Genomic DNA, 12,611 nt, shown 5'->3' with positions numbered 1-12,611 from the left:
CAGTCATCACAGAAGGCACAGGGTTCTCCACCTTCCAACTACACACGTGGAATGGAGCCAGTTTCATATCAGTTATATAACCCTTCTTGACTATTTTCCAAGGCCACTTAATAACAATAGTTTGCATAAATCAGTTGCATAATTTAGCAAGTGCTTCCTGTCACTGGCCACTTTGCTTTAAGTCATTTACATCCCGTAACCCATGGAGGCTTGATAGTTATTATCATCTCATTTTGTAAATGAGATCCTAGGGCATGGAGAGGTTAATTAACTTTCTCCTTGTCACACAGCTAGAAAAATCACCAAGCTAAAATTGAATCCTGGGAGTCCCTGAGCCTGTCCTACTCACCCATGAAAAGGGAGGATGTTTTTATGCACGGGAGGAAGCCACACTTCTCTCTGTGAGACCATTTTTCACAGTGTCCTGCATCTTACGTTATTTACAGAAGAGTGTCACACATTAGTGGTGCTCAAATTGTGACCCAGAGGCCCTGTGGGATCCTTGGGACTTAATTTAAAAAGCTATAAGATTCAGAATCTGGAGGGAGGAGGATTATAAGTTCAAAGTTTTTCCACAGACCTGGGTGTAGCTACACACATCCATAACCCCAGCACTCAGGAGGTAAACTACAGAGGATCAGGAGTCCAAGGCAGAGCTATACATGGAGTCTGAGAACAGTTTGACACAGAGACTCTGTCCAAACAAACAAACACCACACACACACACACACACACACACACACACACACACACACACACACACAGAGTAATTCGGGGGTCAGTAAAGGTTCTTGCATCGCAAGCCTAAAGGCCAGAGATCAGTTCCCAGGACCCACAGAGTGGGAGGGAACTGAGTCCTGAAAGCTGTCTTCTGACCTCCACATGCCCACTTCCAGTAATAATAACAATAACAACAACAATAATGATAGTAGTGGTGATAATAGATTAAGAGCTGGAGAAATTATTCAGTGGCTAAGAGTACATACTGCTCTTCCAGAGGATCAAAGTTCAGTTCCCCAAAGCGTATGATTCAAGCTCATTACTTGCCTGTAGCTCCAGCTCCAGGGAATCTGATGCCCCCTTCTGGACTCCTCAGGTACTGCACACACACATTCACACACACACACACACACACACACACACACACACACACACACATCTTTTTAAAGATTTAAGGAAATAAGAAATAAAGTAAAACAGGGACTAAATCAATTTATTTCCCCCTTATACTATTATTTCCTTATGAAATATAGAGTACAGCTGAGTTAGAGCCAGTATGAAGATAATCAAATAGACAAATAAGTGGGACTTCACCTGAATCCAGGCCCTCACACATATCAGGCAAGGGCTCTATATCTGAACTACATCTTTAGTCCTTTCTGAATTTCTGTTTTGAGACACAGTCTCACTAATTTGCCCAGACTTGTGTTGAATTCACCCAGTAGCTGAGGCTGGCCTCAAATTTACTATCCTCCTGCCTAGTCTTACAAGTAGCTGGGCTGAGGGCTCAGTGTCGCCACACCAGCCGCCCCTTCTTCCACTAGGACAAAGGTTGGATAGATTTTATAATGCATCTGCATATGCTTCTTTTGTTTTGGAACCCCCTAGAGAGTTTTCACTAAAGCAAGTTGCTTATGTAAGCATGCTGTGGTCTAGTTATTTATTATGACAGTCTTTCACTGTGGAGTCCAGGCTGCATGGAAACTTGCTGAATAGCCTGGGCTAGCTTCAAACTTGAAATCCTGAGGTCAAAGAGACAGTTCAGCAATTAAGAGTACCCGCTGCTCTTGCAAAAGACCAAGGTTTGCTTCCTAGCACTTACACAGTGGCTCATAAACATCTGTAACTCCAGTGCCAGGGGATGTGGCACCTTCTTCTAACTTCTGAGGGCACCAGGCAAGCACATGGTGTAAATATATACAGGTGGGCAAAAAAAGCACTCATACATATAAAATAACTATATCTAAAAAGTAAAAATAGATGGACATTGGCTGAGGAAGGACACCTTAAACGGTCCTCTGACCTACACACACACACACACACACACACACACACACACACACACACACGGGGGTGTGTGGGGGGTTCTGGGGCCAGAAAAATGGCTCTGTGGTTAAGAATGCGTACTGTTCAGTCATTGCATACTGTTCAGTCATGGGGACCAAAGTTCCACTCTCAGCATTCATGTTGAGCTGCTCACAAGCCCTCTGAGGGATTTGACACCCTCTTCTGGCCTCCGTAGGCACTGGCATATAAATTAAATTAAATGTGGACATACACTCATACATGTACATTAAATAAAAATAAATATTTAAAAATGCTTTTTTTTTCTTAAGAAGTTTTTAGGACTGGAGAGAGCTCAGAGGTTAAGAGTGCATACTGCTCTTTCAGAAGACTGAGTTGGGTGCCTCACAACTGCCTGTAACTTCAACTCCAGGGGAACTGGCGCCCTCTTCTGGCCCCTCAGGGCAATGCACTTAATCTACGCAGACACAGGCATACATCTAAATAAACAGTAACTTTTTTTTCTTTTAAGACAGGGGACAGGGTTTCAGGAGGAGAGAAGGCTGTAAGACAATAGCTGGGCTAGACTCTCGGCTCAGAGGTGGAGTGCCTAGAATCTGCTAGTGAGGGGTGTCCTGATGGTGGGTTAGAGGGCAGAGCACCTTGCCTGATACACGTCAGAGGCTCGGGATGTGACCCAGTGGTAGAACAACCGTCTAGCATGCACAAGGTTCTGGGTTTGACCTCTGGTATCAGAAAATAAAGAAAATAAAATAGGAATAGAAAAGAAAGATAAACAAAATGACTTTCCTATTTTTATCCTTTTTAGTTCCAACCTCATCCCCAGATGACGTGACCATTAGCAGTTTCTTCTTTTAGGCCGGTGGCTCTCACCTGGGATGATTTTGCCTCCAGGGTAAAAAAAAAGTGATTTCTGTACAAGTTAAGATGGCAGACTGGCATTTGTCAGACTGGCATCTGTAAGGATTCTGCAAAGGTGTGGGTAGGCATTGCCCAACATCCATAGCAAAGATTCTTCTGGTCTAAGATCTGATTGTAGTGAAGTTCCAGTTACTGACTCCAGGCATTACCTATTCACCTATATTGTCCCTCTGTCTTTTCCATTCTTTTCTATTGCCATATCTATCATCTGTTCTTCAATCTACCTACCTGCCATCTGTCTATCTATCTATCTATCTATCTATCTATCTATCTATCTATCTATCTACCTATCTATCTATCTTTTTTTTAAAAAAAAAAAAACAGGACTCACATAGCCTAAACTAGCCCCAATTCACTTCGTATTGGAAAGGTGACCTTGAACTTCTAACACTCCTGCATTTACCCACCAAGTACTAGGATTATGGTTGAGGGGGCACCACTGTGCCTGGTTTATGCTGTGCTGGGGATCGAACCCAGGGCTTCATCCATGCTAGGCAGCCACTCTCTACCAACTGAGCCACACCCCCAACCTCTGCTTTTTTTTTTTTTAATTAATGCAGACATTAGAGATCCCTCTGGGAATCAGATAAAAGCTACGAACCTCCAGTACATTGGGGGGATACACATACTCACAAAATTCTGTACATAATTTCAGGAGCTTTGTGAACATCGTCACAGCTCTCCCAAGACTCTCCGGGTATGCTGTTTGGAATTTCGGTTGTAGAATGTCCCATTCAGAGGGGGCTCACTCAGGCAACCTTTCCCTGATACAGATCAGGAGGCCCAGTGGGTAGAGGATGAGGCACTGGCTCTGGGTGACTTGGGCGGAGACCAGGAAAAACAGCCTGTGAAACACAGACCACCTGACTCCCCAGAGCTGGGACATTTCCACTTCACCCCAAATGAGGACATTCTAGAAGCGCTGATTATCATCCTTTCCCCGATGCGGTGGGAAGGAGAGCAGAGAGACACTCTCTGTTCCTCTCCAGAAACACAAAGGCCCCAGCTGTGGCTGATGACAAACACCTGGAGAGGATGCAAGGGCCTGGAGGCTTGGGGTGAGGGGAGGATAGAACTGATGCTTCAGGGTAGGGACTGCGGAGGACAGACCCACTCATTCTCAGACTCCATCCGTCCCTTCCCTTACCCACCCAGCCTTGGAGCCCTGGACAGAGGGCTCCCATCGACTGCCTGTGGGGGTGGGCCCGAAGTGAGTCAGACTGATTCCTGTCTTTGATCAGCTCCTGCACCAACAGGCAGGATAGACTCCACACACCAACCACTAGGTGGGGTACCTGGGTGCTGGTGAAGGCAGCACAGGGCAAGTCGGAAACAGACAGCCGCAATACAGGCTGCAGTGGTCAGGGAAGGCTTCCTGGGAGGAAGAGCATTGAAGGTGAATCTCTTTTTTATATTAAAGGATATATTTAATTATTCATAATTTATTATTATTATTATTATTATTATTATTATTATTATTGGGTTTTTTAAGACAGGGTTTCTCTGTGTAGTCTTGGCTGTCCTGGAACTCACTCTGCAGACCAGGCTGGCTCGAACTCACAGAGATCCGCCTGCCTCTTGCCTCCTGAGGGCTGGGATTAATGATGTGCACCACCACCACCACCCGGCTTATTCACAGATTTTTTTGGGAGGTGCATGTGCCACAGCATGCCTGTGGAGGTCAGAGGACAACTTGTGAGAGTCAGTTCTCTACCTCCACTATGTGTATCCTTGGGGACTGAACGTAGGTTGTCAGGCTTGGCAGTAAGAATATTCTCCTGCTAAGCTATCTCACTAGACCTTATTTTGTTCTTAAGGCAAGGACTCATGCAGCCCAGGCTGGTCTTGAACTCATATGGAGTCAAGAACGACCTTGAATTCTTGACCCTCCTCGTTGTCTCTAGACTGCTGGGATTTCAGGCAGTCACTACCACACCCAGTTTTATGCAGTGCTGGGGACTGAACCCAGGGCTGCATCCATGCTAGACGAGCACTCTAATCAATTGAACTACTTATTATTAGTGTGTGTGACAGAATTGTGTGTGTGTGTGTGTGTGTGTGTGTGTGTGTGTGTGCATGTGCCAAAGCACATATTTGAAGGTCAAAGGACAACTTCACAGACTCAGTTTTTGCCTTCCACCTTTCCACGGGTTCTGGGGGTCCAACTCAGGTTTCCAGCAGTGTATCATCAGGTGACAATTGCTTCTACTGGCTAAGCCATCTCACCAGCTCTTGTTGGTTTAAAATTCTAAATTGAGGAGGCTGGAGAGATGGCTCAGTGGGTAAGAGCACTGGCTGCCCTTTCAGAGGACTCGGGTTCAATTCCCAGCACCCACATGGCAGCTCATACCTGTCTCTAACTCCAGTTCCAGGGGATCTGACACCTTTACACCAATGCACATGAAGTAAAATAAATTATATAAAAAAATGGAAAGTTAGACTTAATCATTTTATGTATGAGTATTTTGCCTACATGTATGTATATCTGTGTACCACATCTGTGCTTTGTGGCCACGGAGGTCAGAAGAGAGTACCAAATCTCTTAGAACTGGAATTACAGATGGTTGTGAACCACCATGTGGGTGCTGGGAATTGAATCCATGTCCATTACTAAAGCAATAAGTGCTCTTTTCTTTCTTTCTTCTCCCCCCCCCCCCCGCCGCCCCAGGGCAGGGTTTCTCTGTAGCCCTGGCTGTCCTAGAACTTGCTCTGTAGACCTGGAACTCCCCGAGGTCCACCTGTCTATGCCTCTCCAGTGCTGGGATTAAAGGCGTGACCCACTATGCTGGCACCATAAGTGCTGTTAACCACTGAGAAGTTTCTCCAACTCCTGTTTTGTTCTGAGACACCATGGTCTTATATGGCCCAGGCTGACTTTAAATTTGTTATGCAGCTAACTTTAAATTCCTCATTCACATGCCTCCACCTCCAAAATTCTGGGATTAAAGCTGTGTACCATCACAGCTAGGATAAGGGTGAATCTTTTTTTTTTTTTTTTTTTTTTTTTTTTTTTGGTTTTTCAAGTCAGGGTTTCTCTATATAGTTTTGGTGCCTGTTCTGGATCTTGCTTTGTAGACCAGGCTGGCCTTGAACTCCCCAAGATCCGCCTGCCTCTGCCTCCTGAGTGCTGGGACTAAAAGCGTGCATCACCACCGGCAGTGAATCTTTCTTTCCTTGTTCTGTTTTGATTTTTTTTGAGACAAGAGTTTCTCTGTGCAGCCCTGGCTACCCCAGAACTAGATCTGTAGACCAGGTTGGCCTTGAACGCAGAGATCCACCTGCCTCTGCCTACTGAGTGATGAGATTAAAGGCATGTACCACCACGCCCCATTGAGGTTTAATCTTTTAAGAGTGGATGGAAAAGAGGATAGAGAGATAATTCACTGGTTAAGAGCGCTTTCTGTGCTTCCTGAGTTTGGTTCAGCTCCAGGAGATCAAAGGCCATCTTCTGGCCTCTGCAGGAAACTGCACCCAGAAGCAACTGCACATACCCCACCTCCAGACGCACCTCCATATCATTTTTTAAAAATAATCATTTTTAGAAGAGTGATGGAAGGCCGATGAGATGGCTGACTGAGTGTGTTAAGGCACTTACCACCAAAACTGCTGATCGGAGTTTGCTCCTTGGAACCCACATTAATGGAGAACACTGACTCCTGAATGTTGTCCTCTGACCTCCACACTTGCAACAGGACATGCACATGCAGCACACATGCCATGAATCAATTCCTGTTTGAAAAATTAAACAACATCAAAAAGAGTGGACGGAAGCCTTGTCGGCTGATCAGGGTAGGAGAGCAACTGCATCCTAAGGATACAGCCGAGAGGATGTCCTGCCTTGAAGCTGATGTTTTTGTCATGAAGACTCAGTTAAGGAGCCTGGATATTCTCCTGAGGATGACAGGGAGCCATGGAAAAATTTAAGAGGAAGAAGGACAGGGCCAGCTGTGATGTTGCACAGTCTTTGGGGAATTGAGTAAGGAGAAGACGTGTAAGGGCTAGTGGTGTGGGCTGGTGGCAGTCTAAGGAAGAGCAGCACAGGCAGAAGGGACCGGAAAGAAAAGGGCATCTACCCAGGAGGCCAGATAGACCTACATGTGGCCTGACTGTTGCAACAGAAGGCTTCAAGGAAGCACTAAAGCAACAGTGACTGAACAGCTTGTGTGACCTTCACAGTGTGATGCTTGACAGGGTATATTAGTCATCTGTCCAAAGAGCAGAAGGCCTATAGCTTCAAACAACACATACCGAGAATCCCATAGCTTCTGCAGATCAGGGTCGAACAAGATATGGTGATCTGGCCAGGGTCTCTCAGACCTGAAACCATGGATTGGCTTGTTCTTATCTGGAGCTTGGGCTGGGAGAGATCACCAAACTCCTGAAAGCTGTACAGAATTCACTGTCCTGTAACCAGAAGAAGTTCCTTGTTTTCTTGTTGCCAATCAAAATTCTCTGTACCATGGCTCTCTCTATAGTATAATGTGTGTGTGTGTGTGTGTGTGTGTGTGTGTGTGTGTGTGTGTGCAGGTATACATGTACCTCAGCGTGCATGTAGAGGTTAAATAACACATTTTTGAGAGTCAGTTCTCTTATATTTTTCTCCCTGTAAATTTATTAGTCTTTTTTATGTGTGTCTGAATGTGGGTGTGCATGTGGGGGTCAGGGGGCAGCTCTGAGTTGTTTCTTTCCCTCTACTGTGGGTCCTGGGACTTGAACTCAGGTTGTTAGGCTTGTGCAGCAAAAGCTTTTACAAGCTGAGCCATTTTGATGGCTCATCCACCTTGTTGAGGCAGGGTTTCTTTGGTTGTCTATTCCAGCTGGTCTCCAAACTTCTGAGAAATTCTTCTGTTTCACCTCAGGAGTGCTGGGATTACAGATGCGAGCCATGCACAACAGCTGGCTTTTCATGTAGGTTCTGAGAGTTGAACTGAGGCCATCAGGTTTTCATGGCAAATGTGTCTACCTGAGAACCCATGTCTCTGGCCCTGTTCGTGTGCTTTTTCAAGGATATTAGAGGAACAGGGGATGGGGCTCAGTAGGTAGAGTATTTGCATAGTGTGTGCACAAAATTGTGAATTCAGTTCACAGCATTGTATAAACCAGGTATGGTAGTGTGCACCTGTAATCCCAATATTTGAGAGGCAGAGGCAAGAGAATCACAAGTTCAAGACTAGCCTTGCCTACAGAGAATAACCAAGGGAAGCCTAGGCTATGTGAGACCGTCTTTGAAAACCAAACCAAACCAAACAAAAACAGCTCTTTAAATGCATAAGCAGATTAAAGTAAATAAATATGAAATGTGTTCTCTTTATTCACCAGAACAATAAGTATTCTAATTATGTATCATTTAAATATAAAAATTAACCAGCAATGTAAAACTATTTATATGTGAAGAAAGGGAGAAAAAAAGTGAGTTCCATGTGAGTAAAATCATTTTCTATCAGAGAAACAAAAAACAATAGATAATGCATCATGTAGACATATTCAAAGATAATTATTATTTAGAAATGTCAAGAAAAGTCGGAAAAGAAATACTTTTTTTCCCCTTCGAAACAGGGTCTCACTATGTACTTACTCTTGGCTGCCCTGGACCTCACACAGATCCTTTCTGCTTCTGCCTCTTGAGTGCTGGGATGAAAGGTGAGTACTACCACACCAGGCCCCAAGAGAAGACATAATTTAAAACATTTACAAAGTCAGAGAGTTGGCTCTGTACTTAAGAGCGCTCCCTGAACAAACGTGACCATCATAGTTCAGCTCCTACTCAAGAAGTTGGGTGTCTGGTGAACTTCTGTAACCTCAGCTCCAAGATGGGTAGAGACTGGAGGGGAGGGTCTCTAAAGCTTGCTTGCTTCCAGAGAAGAGGTAAGCCCCACGTCCAAGTACAGGGAGAGACCCTGCTTCAAAGGAATAGACAGTGATGGACGACATCTGATGCCCTCTTTTGGCATCCACACTTGCACTGGCATGTGTTTCATGAGTGCACGTGTACACACACACACACACACACACACACACACACACACACACACACACTGGGACCAGAGAGATGGCTCACTGGTTTAGAGTGATTGTTGCTCCTGCAGAAAATCCAGGCTCAGTTCCTGGCACCCACATAGTGACTCACAATCATCTGTACCTCCAATTCCAGGTGGTCAGACTCCCTCTTCTGACCTCTTCCCAAATGAGGCACACATGTAGTGCACATACATCAATGCAAGCCAAACACTGATATGTATAATAAAACACATAACTCTAAAGCAACAACAGCAACAAAATCCCACTAACAGCTCTTTCCATAAGGAACAGAATTTGGGATACAATTGGCTGAATTATTTTTCTTAAAATCCCTCATGTACTATTTTGGTTCTTTCCTTTAAGAAGTAGTTACTAGCAATATTGATTTGTGTAAGAGATTGATTTTAATTTAAAATAAAAATAAAGTTGGTAATTAGGCCCCAGTGGCTAATTATTTTATGTTAGTGTGTCTCTACTGTGGGTGATTTTTGTCTCTTAAGGGACTTGGGACAGTGTCTGAAGACTTTGGTTGTCATAACTGGAGAGAGGGTGCAGATCCTGGCTTTCAGTGGGTGCCAGCAAGGGTTACTGCTCAATCTCCCACAAGGTAAAATTCACCCCATAATGAAGCAGCACCTGATCTGGATGTCATTTGTACCAAGGCTGGGAAACCTTGGCTTTATTTTTCATTATCTGAAATCCAACTTTGATGTCAGCTGACATCATGCTCAAGCTATGGAATGTGCTTCTCTTTCTCACCCTCAGTCTTTACATCTATAAAATGGGAGCTAAGCTAGATATGGTGATACATGACTGTAATCCCAGCACTTGGGAGACCTAGGATGGAAGGCTGCCATAAGTTTAAAGCTCATTTGGTCTACATAATAAGACCTTTTCTAAAAAAAAAAATAAGGACTGGTTATATGACTCATTGAGTAAAAGATGCTTGCCATCTGGCCTAATATCTAAGTTCAATCGCTGGGATCTGCTGGTGGATAGAACCAATGCCTATTGTCTGTCTTCTGGTGTGCACATAAACATCATGCCATGCATATTCCTCCCACCCCCTGAAATCGCACAGAAAATAAATAAAATGTAATAAATTAAACAATTAAAAATTGGGTATGGAGCCTTTAATCCCAGCACTCAGGAGGCAGAGGCGGGCAGATCTCTGTGAGTTCAAGGCCAGCCTGGTCTACAGTGCGAGATCCAGGACAGGACAGGCACCAAAGCTACACAGAGAAACTCTGTCTTGAAAAACCAAACCAAACCAAAACAAAAAACTAGGTAATGGTGTTGTACACCCATAATCACGAAGTTCAGGAGATAGAGACAAGTTCAAGGTCATCTTTGACTGCAGAGTGAATTTCTGACCAGCCTAGGACACATGAGGACCTGTCTTAAGAAAACGAAAAATGAAATAACTGGAAGTTGTGGAGGTGGCACAGCCAGAGAAAAGCTTGCAGCAAAAGTATGAGGACCCGAGTTCAGATTCCCAAGTGTGGCAGGGTATGCCTGTAATCTCAGTTCTAGGAGTGAGGAGACGGGAAGATGCCTGGGTCTGCTGGCCAGCCAGTCTAACAGAATCCTCAAGCTCCAAGCCAATGAGAGACCCTGCCTCAAAAAATATGATGGGGAGCAATTGAGGAAGATATCCAACACTGACCTCTGTTACACACACACACACACACACACACACACACACACACACACAAATGTATACACATGCAAAACCCGGCAAACAAATAAATAATGAAATAAAAAAATAATGAAATAAAACAGAATGCGGGTAACCTCTGAATTGCTTCTTGAAAAGACTGAGCCAATGCCTGCAAAGTACTAAGCCTGCAAATTAAACGTTCAATTTATATTGGTTGTCATTGTTGTGTCTGTTTTATCCTTCTCCCTGGCAAAAGATGCTGAAAAAAATATACCCAGAACTGACAAGTGGATTCCAGGTCCCTTCTTTCCCTGAGGGGTTATTTTTATTTGCTTCTAAACCAGGAGTGTAAGGATATTTTTCCCAACTTCGGTCCCTCAGGGGCCATGGTGGGAATGAAACGAACTGAGATATCTAAAGCAGCACCAAGGAAAGCTGGTGTCCTGATGATACCTGTCGAAACTGAAACAGGAGGATTGCCTGGAGTTTGAGCCCAGCCTGGGCTATAGAGTGAGTCCCAGGCCAGCCTGCCTTACAAACTGAGACGCTGTCTCAAAAAACTGAAGAGAAACAACCAAACAAAACAAAAACAGAAGGAAGAAAAGAAAGACTAGTGGAATTTTTGAGAAACTGGGTACTCAGAGATACAAAATACATCAGGTAAATGAGGTAGAAGGGAACATAGGTTGTCCTCTGTTAGCCCCCATGGTGGAGATGGTTTGGCCCATCTAAGAACTGGCCAAGCCAGTCTGACTGCCTTAGTTTCATGTTCAGGGCCCATAGGGTGGAAGGAGAGAATCAACTCTTGCAAGTTGTCCTCCGACCTTCTCATGCAAGCCATGGCACACACCTTTCCTCACTCACATACACTTCACACTCACACACGCACTAAAAAAAAAAGTTTCTGAAACTTACCCATTGCTGGCCTCTCTCCACAAAAAGGCTCCTTTATCCCAGCTCCGCCTGTATCCCCTGTGTGATCGTGAATGAATGGCCTCACATCTCAGAATCTTAGCTTGCCCACTTCCCAAGGATTCTGTCAGAATTTCATGAGGTAAAGTGGGTTTTAAACTATCTAGCTCAAGACAGAAACAAACCTTGGCCAGCTCTTAAGATTTTTGTGGTTCTCCCCCACCATGCAGCTCAGGCTGACCTCAGACTCCCTATGCAGCCAAGGACAACCTTGAACTCCTGATCCTCCTGTCTCTACCTCCCTGGGATCCCAGATGTGCACCACCACATTTAGCTTAATTTGCACCAGTCTTAAAAAATGTGTAAAGCGACTTTTCAGGTTGTTCTCCTTTTACTTGAAGGTAACTTTGGTCCCCAGAGTGGCTGAGTTTAGGACAGGAAGTGTTTGGCCCAAGGTCACCCAGAAGCAAAGGGCGGTCTCCAAAATCAGGACCAAGGCCAAAGTTAAAATTATCTATTTTCTACCTCGGATCGGCCCATCCCATACTCACTGGTTAGTTCTAGAAGTGACAGCTATGCTCACAACTGTTGCCTAGCTCTCCAGCACAGTCCTAGACACATTTATCTCTCCTCTTTGCTCCCCAACCCGATTCTTGTCTTGATGGGAACCGAACGGCATCCTCCTTTTCCATCAGGGTTAAACTACGGTAGAAGCAGAGGGTACCAAGAAAAAGAAAATTGTTGGTAAAACTCAAAATCCTTGCTATGCTTGTAAATGAATTATAGTTCATTTAGAAGAAATCTTTGGCCCTGCTACTTGGGAAAAGAGAAAAAAGACCCTGAGAAGTTGAGCTTCCCCTTGATTTTTTTTGGGGGGGGGCGGGGAAGAGGGGAGAGCATTCCTGGGGTCTTTTTAAAAAGGCCCTCCCCTCATTTCCGGCCGCCGCTGCCAACCTTGGCTGGGCGCCTGGATCCTGTTGCTATGACAACAGGAAGAGGCGGTGGCGGCGGCAAGCCATGCTGAAGAGATGGAGGCTAGTGGGGGTGGGGGTGGTGGCTTTGAAATGGGGGTGGG

At 44.8% G+C, this 12,611-nt stretch overlaps 1 long non-coding RNA gene across 1 annotated transcript; it reads right to left on the bottom strand.

Moving 5' to 3' along the window:
* Window positions 1-6,547: 6,547 nt before the first annotated feature.
* Window positions 6,548-12,499, bottom strand: LOC131893908 (uncharacterized). Its single transcript, XR_009374766.1, has 4 exons — window positions 12,088-12,499; window positions 11,540-11,660; window positions 7,195-7,350; window positions 6,548-6,675 (listed from the first exon to the last, which is right to left on the bottom strand). It is a non-coding gene; the product is annotated as an uncharacterized LOC131893908 (long non-coding RNA).
* Between the last annotated feature and the right edge of the window lie 112 nt (window positions 12,500-12,611).

The sequence above is a fragment of the Peromyscus eremicus genome, chromosome 1 (genome assembly GCF_949786415.1).
Source record: "Peromyscus eremicus chromosome 1, PerEre_H2_v1, whole genome shotgun sequence".
In the NCBI taxonomy this organism is placed as follows: Eukaryota; Metazoa; Chordata; class Mammalia; order Rodentia; family Cricetidae; genus Peromyscus; species Peromyscus eremicus.
This window is presented reverse-complemented; position numbering and strand designations above follow the sequence as displayed.